This window comes from Macaca fascicularis, chromosome 9 (genome assembly GCF_037993035.2).
Source record: "Macaca fascicularis isolate 582-1 chromosome 9, T2T-MFA8v1.1".
In the NCBI taxonomy this organism is placed as follows: Eukaryota; Metazoa; Chordata; class Mammalia; order Primates; family Cercopithecidae; genus Macaca; species Macaca fascicularis.
The window spans coordinates 103,671,359-103,680,248 of NC_088383.1; the positions used below are offsets into that span (position 1 = coordinate 103,671,359).

Genomic DNA, 8,890 nt, shown 5'->3' on the forward strand with positions numbered 1-8,890 from the left:
AAATAAAATGATTGCTTTAAAGAGAGCCATTGAGATCATTTTATCTAAAACAAAGTAGTGCACTTCTTTTAGAGTTTAGAGCTATGTGAGCCAAGTAATAAAATAACGGTTTCTCTTTGTCTCAGATAAATTATTCACCAAAATCTCGACTGACTCAAATTCTAAAGGTTACAAAACCACACCCTAATTGTAATCAACCTATGTTGCAACTGTTGAGTTGGTTAATGTGTATTGGAAAGTCACTGATTATCCTGAGTAATGAAATATTGCCCCATAGTACATGGTAAATGTTGGTGTTTCTGGTGGACTGAATTTCTTGTTTGGAGGGAATGATGTAAGAGTTAGGAGATAGGGTTCCAGCCTCGGCCCTGTCATCTTCAGTCTCTGTGTCCTTGAACAAAATACTGAATCTCCAAGGCCCAGCTTCCTTATCTCTAGAGTGGGAATAATTTTACCATAGGCAAGGGTAATTGAGAGGATCAAAAAGGTTATGATGGGTATGAAAATTCTCTGTAAATTGTCAGAATCCCTGTAAACATGTTTGATAAAACATTGTTGATATGGGATCTTGACAAAGCTTGAATTTTCCTTATTGCAATTAGAAATAACTGCACGAATCCAGTATTATTTCCAATAGCCAAGATATGGAAATGACCTAAGTGTTCATGGACAAATAAATGGATGAAGAAATGGTAGTGCATATTTACATACTCAGTGGAATATTTTTTAAACTTAAAAAGGAGATATTGCCTTTTTCATCAACCTGGAATGAACCTGGAGGATATTATGCTAAGTGATATAAGCCAGGTACGGAGGAAAAAAGATTGCATGATTTCATCTATATGAAGAATCTTTTAAAAGTCAAATACATAGAAACAGAGAGTGGAATGGCGGTTACCAAAAGTGGAAGGGGGAGGAAATGGAAAAAAGTGCATCAAAGAGCCCAAATTTGTGGTTAGATCGGATGAATAACTCTAAAGATCTAATAAACAGCAAGAGCACTATAGTTAATACTCTATCCTGAAAATCTGCTAAAAGAGTAGATTTTAGGTGCTTATACCACAAAAAAGAAGGTAATTATAGAATTGATGAATATGTAAACTTTTTTAACTATAGTAATAATTCTACTCTATATATGTCTACCAAACAATGGTTTATAGCTTAAATATATACAATAGAAATAAAGTAAACAAATAACTGTGCTAGTAATTTAGAATACCACAATGATATCTTTACAGAATATGCGTTTGTACAAGCATTGCCATTAGTGATCTAGAAATGTATGTATCATGTGATATATAGAGCCTCATGAACACTAAATGTCATATCCTGTTCAGGTCTGCACAACTGTGTTTGTTCTGTGCTGTGGGTCTGTTGAATGATTCCCTACCTCCCATCCACTACTGAAGCACATCCTGTTGTTCTGCCTATAATTCCCCTTCCTTGCTATGCAATATTTCATTCCATTATTTCTGACACAGACAGACCAAAAAAGCAACAGAAATAGCTGTGTCTGCAGGCAACTGGGAGGTGAAGAAGCCATAGTTTCTGAGCTCTTACCCACTAAATTCTCTGAGATTGACTCTTTCCTCAGTTACACTGAGTAGGTTTCACCTCTGCAGTGATGGAGAGGGGAGAAACCCTAGTTTTTACTTCTTCTCTTGAGAATGTACAGCCCATTTTTTGTGAACAGTGTGGTGTACATTCAGAGTGACAAATGGTTTTAGGATTTATTTAATTTTGCTAAAACTGTTCTCAAGGCAGTTCTGGTGCAAATGATAAAGCACCACAGTGGGCATCAGAAGATCTCAGTTCAAATCCCAGCCTCCCATTTATGAGCTGTGGGACACTGAATAGGTCATCTGTTCTCCTAGAGTCTCCCTTTTCCCATTTGAAAAATATGAAATAATCTTCTCAGCTGTCCAGTGTTTTCCAGGGGGTTTAATGGAAAAAGGTGTGTCTGTGTACTTAGCTAGTTAATTGATAATCTGTTTAGCCATTTAAGATGAGTGACATTGTCCGCTGTTTTATGTTTAGGCAGCTGTAATGTTAGTACTACACTGAAATATTTCAAAAGGATCTCATTTTCAAGGAAAATGTTCTAGTGTTTGAGACAGCATTATAGTGTTGCAGTCTTGCTGACCCTTAGCTCAGCTAGGTCCGAGTTGTTGTCTCATGCAGGAAGAATTAGGCACACAGACACCAGAGAGTGAGTGGAGTAGAATTTATTAAGTGAAAGGAAAACTCTCAGCAAAGAGAGAGGCCCTGAAAGCGGGTTGCGGATTGCCACTTCACAGTTGAATACCAGGCCTTTTATAGAAAAGCTGATGAGGCTGGGATCCTTTTTTGCATAAGGCGTGCATTGCTGGTGTTTCCACCCCTTCCTTCCATTGTGCATGTGGGCTTAGTCTAAGCCACTCCATATTGATTTATTTCCCTTACTGTGCATGTGTTAGAAAATGGAATTTTCCACTGCGGGCATATTTAGGCAAGCTCCCTGTGCAAGTTCCCTTATCTGCACAAAACATCTAGTGTAAGTACTTGGGGTTTGTGTGGATTGGGTGATGACCTGGAAGGGTTGGAGGTTCTCTGGTTGGAGGTTCTCTTCCCTTACTGCCTGCCTAAAGCAGGCTGGCTACCTCGTCTCAATAGGATAAATATTATTGTGCATACAAGGGATATAATAAACAGATTGCCCTCAAAGTCGTATTTCCAACTGGTCATCAATCTAAGAATCCAAAATTTTGAATAATTTTTTGATGAAATAATTTACTTTATTGATTCTCAATTTTGGCTGCACAGTGGAACCACCTGTGGTGTTTAAAAAAACCTAGGCCTGGCCAGGCACACTGGCTCACGCCTATAATCCCAGCACTTTAGGAGGCCTAGGCAGATGGATCACCTGAGGTCAGAAGTTTGAGACCAGCCTGACCAACATGGTGAAACCCCATCTCTACTAAAAATAAAAAATTAGCCATATGTCTTGGCACATGCCTGTAATCCCAGCTATGCTGGAAGCTGAGGCAGGTGAATCTCTTGAACCCAGGAGGCGGAGGCTACTGTGAGCTGATACCGCACCATTGCACTCCAGCCTGGGCAACAAGAGCGAACTCCATCTAAAAACAAACAAACACACACCTGGGCCCTGCTTCAGCAGAATCTCCAGGATGGGGCACTGGAAAGGAGAATAAGAAAGAAGAACACCTTATTTTTAGCTTTTTCAGTGAGCCAGCGTTCATTCAGAAGAGATTAAAGTGCTTATTGCTGACTGGTCGCAGTCAGAGTTAGAATCGCAGGTGGATTAACAGGGAGTATCATAAAAGCCTTGAAGTGAAAGCCCACAGTTGTCTTATTACGAAAAGAAACCTTCAATGGATCCAGCTGTGGCTCTGGTGCTCTGTCTCTCCTGTATGCTTCTCCGTTCACTCTGGAGACAGAGCTCTGGAAGAGGGAGGCTCCCATCTAGCCCCACTCCTCTCCCGATTATTGGAATATCCTGTGGTTAGATGTTAAGGACATGAGCAAATCCTTAACCAATGCAAGTATGCTTTATGCTCCTCTAATAATGTACAAGGTGTATTTAACCTCACGATTCTTAAAGTTTTTATTTTATTTTTAAGTGATAAATGAAAATTGTATATATTAACGGGGTACAGTATTACATTTTGACACATGTATACATTGCGAATTGATCATATCAGGGTAATTAGAATATCCATCATCTCAAATATTTGTCATTTCTTTGTAGTGAGAACATTTAAAATCCTCTCTTTTTTAGCTGTTTTGAAATATACATAATAATAGCCAATCTAAGAGTTGTGATGTGATATCTCATTGTGGTTTTAATTTGCATTTCTCTGATGATTAAATTTGTTGAGTATTTAAAAAATATATCTATTGACTTTTTGTGTGTCTTCTCTTGAAAAATGTCTACTCAAATCATTTGCCCATTTCACTAACTTACTTATTTATTTATTTATTTATTTTTAGAGATAGGGTTTTGTTCTGTTGCCTAGGCTGGAGTGTAGTGATGGGATCATGGCTCACTGTAGCCTTGAGCTCCTGGGCTCAAGCCATCCTCCCACTTTAGTCCCCCAAGTAGTTGGGACTACAGGTGCATGCCACCATGCCTGTATAATTTTTTAGTATTTTGTAGAAATGTGGTCTCATTGTGTTTTCCAGGCTGGTCTTCAATTCTTGGACTCAAGTAATCCACCCACCTTGGTTTCTTAAAGTGCTGGGATTATAGGCTTGAGTCATTGCACTTGACCCCACTGCTCATTTTAAGTAGAATTATTCATTTTCTTGTTATTTAGTAAGCTGAGTTTCTATACATTTTGTATATTAGTCCCTATGTCTGATTTGCAAATATTTTCTCCCAATCCGTAGATTTTCTCTTGACTCTATGACTTGTTTCCTTTGCCATGCAGAAGCTTTTTAGGTTGTCAGAATCTCATTTGTCTGCTTTTGCTTTCATTGCCTGTGCTTTTAGGATCATATCCAATAAATCTTTGCCTAGACCAATGACATGGAGTTTTTCTCAGGTCTTATGCTTAAGGCTTTCATTCATTTTGAATTAATTCTTGTATAGGGTGAGATTACAGTTCGCTTTTATTCTTTTGCATATGAATATCCAGTTTTCCCAACACCCTTTGCTGAAGAGTGCTTTCCCCATTGTATGTTCTTGGCACCTTTGTCAAAAATCAATTGACTATAGATGTGTGGGCTTATTTCATGGATTTCTATCCTTTTCCTTTAATTAATGTGTCTGTTTTTATGCCAGTGCTATGCTGTTTTGCTTACTATAGCTTTGTAACATATTTTGCAATTCAATAGTGTGATGCCTCCAGCTTTATTCTTTTTAGTTAAGATTGCTTCGGCTATTTGGGGTCTTTTGTGGTTCCATACACATTTTGAGGTTTTTTTTCTGTTTCTGTAAAAAATGAGATAAAACTTTTGATAGGGATTGCACTGAATCTGTATATTGCTTTGGGTAGTATGGACATTTTACCACTATTAGTTTTCCCAATCCACGAACATGGGATATTTTTGCATTTATTTGTGTCATCTTCAATTTCTTTCATCAGTGATTTGTAGTTTTCAGTATATAGATGTTTCTCTTCCTTGGTTAAATTTTTTCCTAAGTATTTTATTTTTTGATGCTACTGTAAATGGATTGTTCTCTTAATTTCTTTTTCAGGTTGTTTGTTGTTAGTGTATAGAAATGCCACTGATTTTTGCATGTTGATTTTGTATCCTGAAAGTTTACTGAATTTATCAATTCTTGCATTTTTGTACTGAAGTTTTCAGGATTTTCTAGATGTAAGATTATGCCATCAAGAAACAGACAATTTCACTTCATCCTTTCCTATATGAATGCATCCTTTTCTATGTGAATATTCCTATATGAATATTTTCTTTCTTTAGTCTAATTGCTCTTACTAGGACTTCCAGTACTCTCTTGAATAGAAATAGTCAGAGGGAGCATTCTTGTCTTATTTCTGATCTTACAGGAAAAGCTTTTAGCTTTTCACTGTTAAATATAATGTTAACTGTGGGCTTGTCATACATAACTGTTAATGTCACATAGAGCCTTCTGTATTACTGGAGGCCAGTTATTAAGCTTATGTGTTATATTAAATGAACATTCCTCAACATACCTCCTGTATTACTAGAGGCCAATAATTAAAATATGTTATTGTAAAGCAAATACTTCTTGTGGAGTATTTTTTTTTCTTTTGTGTGTCATTGTCAAAAATAGTGGAATAAAATAATGCATTTTACCAGAAAAGAAACTTTTTAAGTTGTAAGGTAGAATCAAAATGATAAAGGCCTGCTGCTTTTCTTTGCTTCACAGTCATTTGCTATAATTTTTTTTGCCTGAAGGAAAATGGTAATGGAAGAGTTTTGTGATTAGAGATTTTATTTGAGAAGTCAGTCACTATATATACTATGTATTTTGCTTATATAAGCCATGATCATTAAACTTCTTAAAAAAGCAAATCATACTTGATGTTAAAGAAATATCTGTGAGTTCATCATAAACATAAATGAACAAAAGCAAGAATTAACTAGTCGGGGCCATCTGGGTGGTAACAGAATATTTATAGCCACTGTATAAAACTGCCATCTGTGACCTATGAGTGTACAGTGTGGAAAACATTGTTACACCGTGAGATGCCACGTGTCCTGTTACTATCTCTGTTGGATTCACTTTCTTTCTGTGGTGATTATACCAGTGGATCTCAAAGTGGGCTGGGCAATAGAATCATTTGGGTGATTTAAAAAGATGTAGATTTTTTTAGTATAGATGACAGGACACCTGCATCAGGATCGCTATGGGAGGAACTTTGCAGGGGATCCTGAAGCAGTGTCCCAAAGGCTGATTATTCATCAAAATATGGACATTGGGAGCTGAAAAATTGCTCAGGCATCACAGGTTGACTAAGCAGGCTTCAAATTTGGACCTTCTGTTTATCAGTTGTGGGACACTGACAATGAATTTGAAATTCTTTAAAATTAATCTGTCTTATCTGTAAAATAAACAAATCTAGCTCAAAGTGTTGATGTGATGATTAAGTGTAATAACCTGCATACTAATTTCTTGGGCCACTGCCTGGCATATTAAAGGCACTGTATATGTGCACCTAAAACAATAATCATCATCTTTGTGTAAAATCCACAAATATTTGAAGCTGTATTTGATGGAATAATCATATCAATATGATAATAATATCAGTCTGAATCACAGAAGATATATAGACCAAATACTGACTTTTGCTGCTATTTGAACCTCCTTTTCTATGTTCAGTTCTCAAAAGTCTATGGCCCTGTGTTCACTGTATATTTTGGCTTGGAGCCCATTGTGGTGTTACAAGGATATGAAGCAGTGAAGGAGGCCCTGATTGATCATGGAGAGGAGTTTTCTGGAAAAGGTAATTTCCTACTGGCTGAAAAAGTTAATAAAGGACTCAGTAAATATGCATGTATCGTGTGTATGTGTACATGTGTATGTATTGGGCAGTGGTTATAGGGATGGGGAGGATGGAAAACAGAGGCTTGAAGAGCTCCTGGAACAGAACTTGACCCAACCACGTGGCTGCCAAGTGTCAGCTCTGTTTTCCTTCTTTGGGATCTCCCTCCTAGTTTCTGTTTTCTGTTCTGTTAGGAATCCTTTTCAGCAATGGAAAGAGATGGAAGGAGATCCGGCGTTTCTCCCTCATGACTCTGCAGAATTTTAGGATGGGAAAAGGAGCATTGAGGACCGTGCTCAAGAGGAAGCCCACTGCCTTGTGGAGTTGAGAAAAACCAATGGTGGATGACTTTTTTTTCCCCCAAAAATGTTTTCTAAAATTTATTTTAATTTATTTTTAAATTGATACGTAATCTTTATACATACTTATGGGGTACATGTAATATTTTGTTACATGCACAGAATGTGTGATGATCAAGTTAGGGTGTTTAGGATATGCATCACGTTGAGCATTTATCATTTCTATATGTTGAGAACATTTCAAGACTTGTGTTCTAGCTATCTTGAAATATGAAATACTCTGACATTAACAGACTGGATCTTCCCTAATGGCATCTCTGGAAACCTCCTAAGGGCAGCCAGATCTTTCATGATAGGCAGTAGTTGTCAGTCCTCATATGGAGGGGGGAAGTTTGAAGCTGAGAGCCAAGGAAGCTTTTGTGCACCTATGCTTGTTGTGTTTGTACACAATGACTATGCATATGGTGTGAGTATAAAAGGCTCATTTAATCCTATTCTCTCCCAGGCTTAGTTTGTTTTCAAATCATTACAGCATGAATTTAGAAGGTTTTGTCTCATTTTTTCAAATTATTAAAGAGCAATGTTATTCCCATAGTGCAAATGTGTCCCTAGAATGTTTCACTAGGGAATACTAGTCGCACAGACATAGTGGGAATGACTTCGTATTTTTTTTTTATTGTTATACTTTAATTTCTAGAGTACATGTGCACAACGTGCAGGTTTGTTACATATATATACATGTGCCATGTTGGTGTGCTGCACCCATTAACTCATTATTTACATTAGGTATATCTCCTAATGCTATCCCTCCCCCCTACCCCTTCCCCACAATAGGACTCAGCGTGTCATGCTCCCCTTCCTGTGTCCAAGTGATCTCATTGTTCAATTCCCACCTATGAGTGAGAACATGTGGTATTTGGTTTTCTGTTCTTGTGATAGTTTGCTGAGAATGATGGTTTCCAGCTGAATCCATGTCCCTACAAAGGACATGAACTCATCCTTTTTTATGGCTGCATAGTATTCCATGGTGTATATGTGCCACATTTTCTTAATCCAGTCTGTCACTGATGGACATTTGGGTTGATTCCAAGTCTTTGCTATTGTGAATAGTGCCGCAATAAACATACGTATGCATGTGTCTCTATAGCAGCACAACTTATAATCCTTTGAGTATATCCCCAACAATGGGATGGCTGGGTCAAGCAGTATTTCTCATTCAAGATCCTCGAGGAATCGCCGCACTGGCTTGCACAATTGTTGAACTAGTTTACAGTCCCACCAACAGTGTAAAAGTGTTCCTATTTCTCCATCTCCAGCACCTGTTGTTTCTGATTTTTTAATGATTGCCATTCTAACTATTGTGAGATGGCATCTCATTGTGCTTTTGATTTGCATTTCTCTGAGGGCGAGTGATGATGAGCACTTTTTCATGTGTCCATTGGCTGTATGAATGTCTTCTTTTGAGAAGTGTCTGTTCATATCCTTTGCCCACTTTTTGATGGGGTTGTTTGTTTTTTTCTTGTAAATTTGATTGACTTCTTTATAGGTTCTGGATATTAGCCATTTGTCAGATGAGTAGATTGCAAAAATTTTCTCCCGTTCTGTAGGTTCCCTGTT

The 8,890-nt window shown here is 37.5% G+C and overlaps 1 pseudogene; it reads left to right on the forward strand.

Annotated features, from left to right (window-relative positions):
- Positions 1-3,371: 3,371 nt before the first annotated feature.
- Positions 3,372-7,322, forward strand: LOC107130806 (cytochrome P450 2C18-like; annotated as a pseudogene).
- Positions 7,323-8,890: the final 1,568 nt, after the last annotated feature.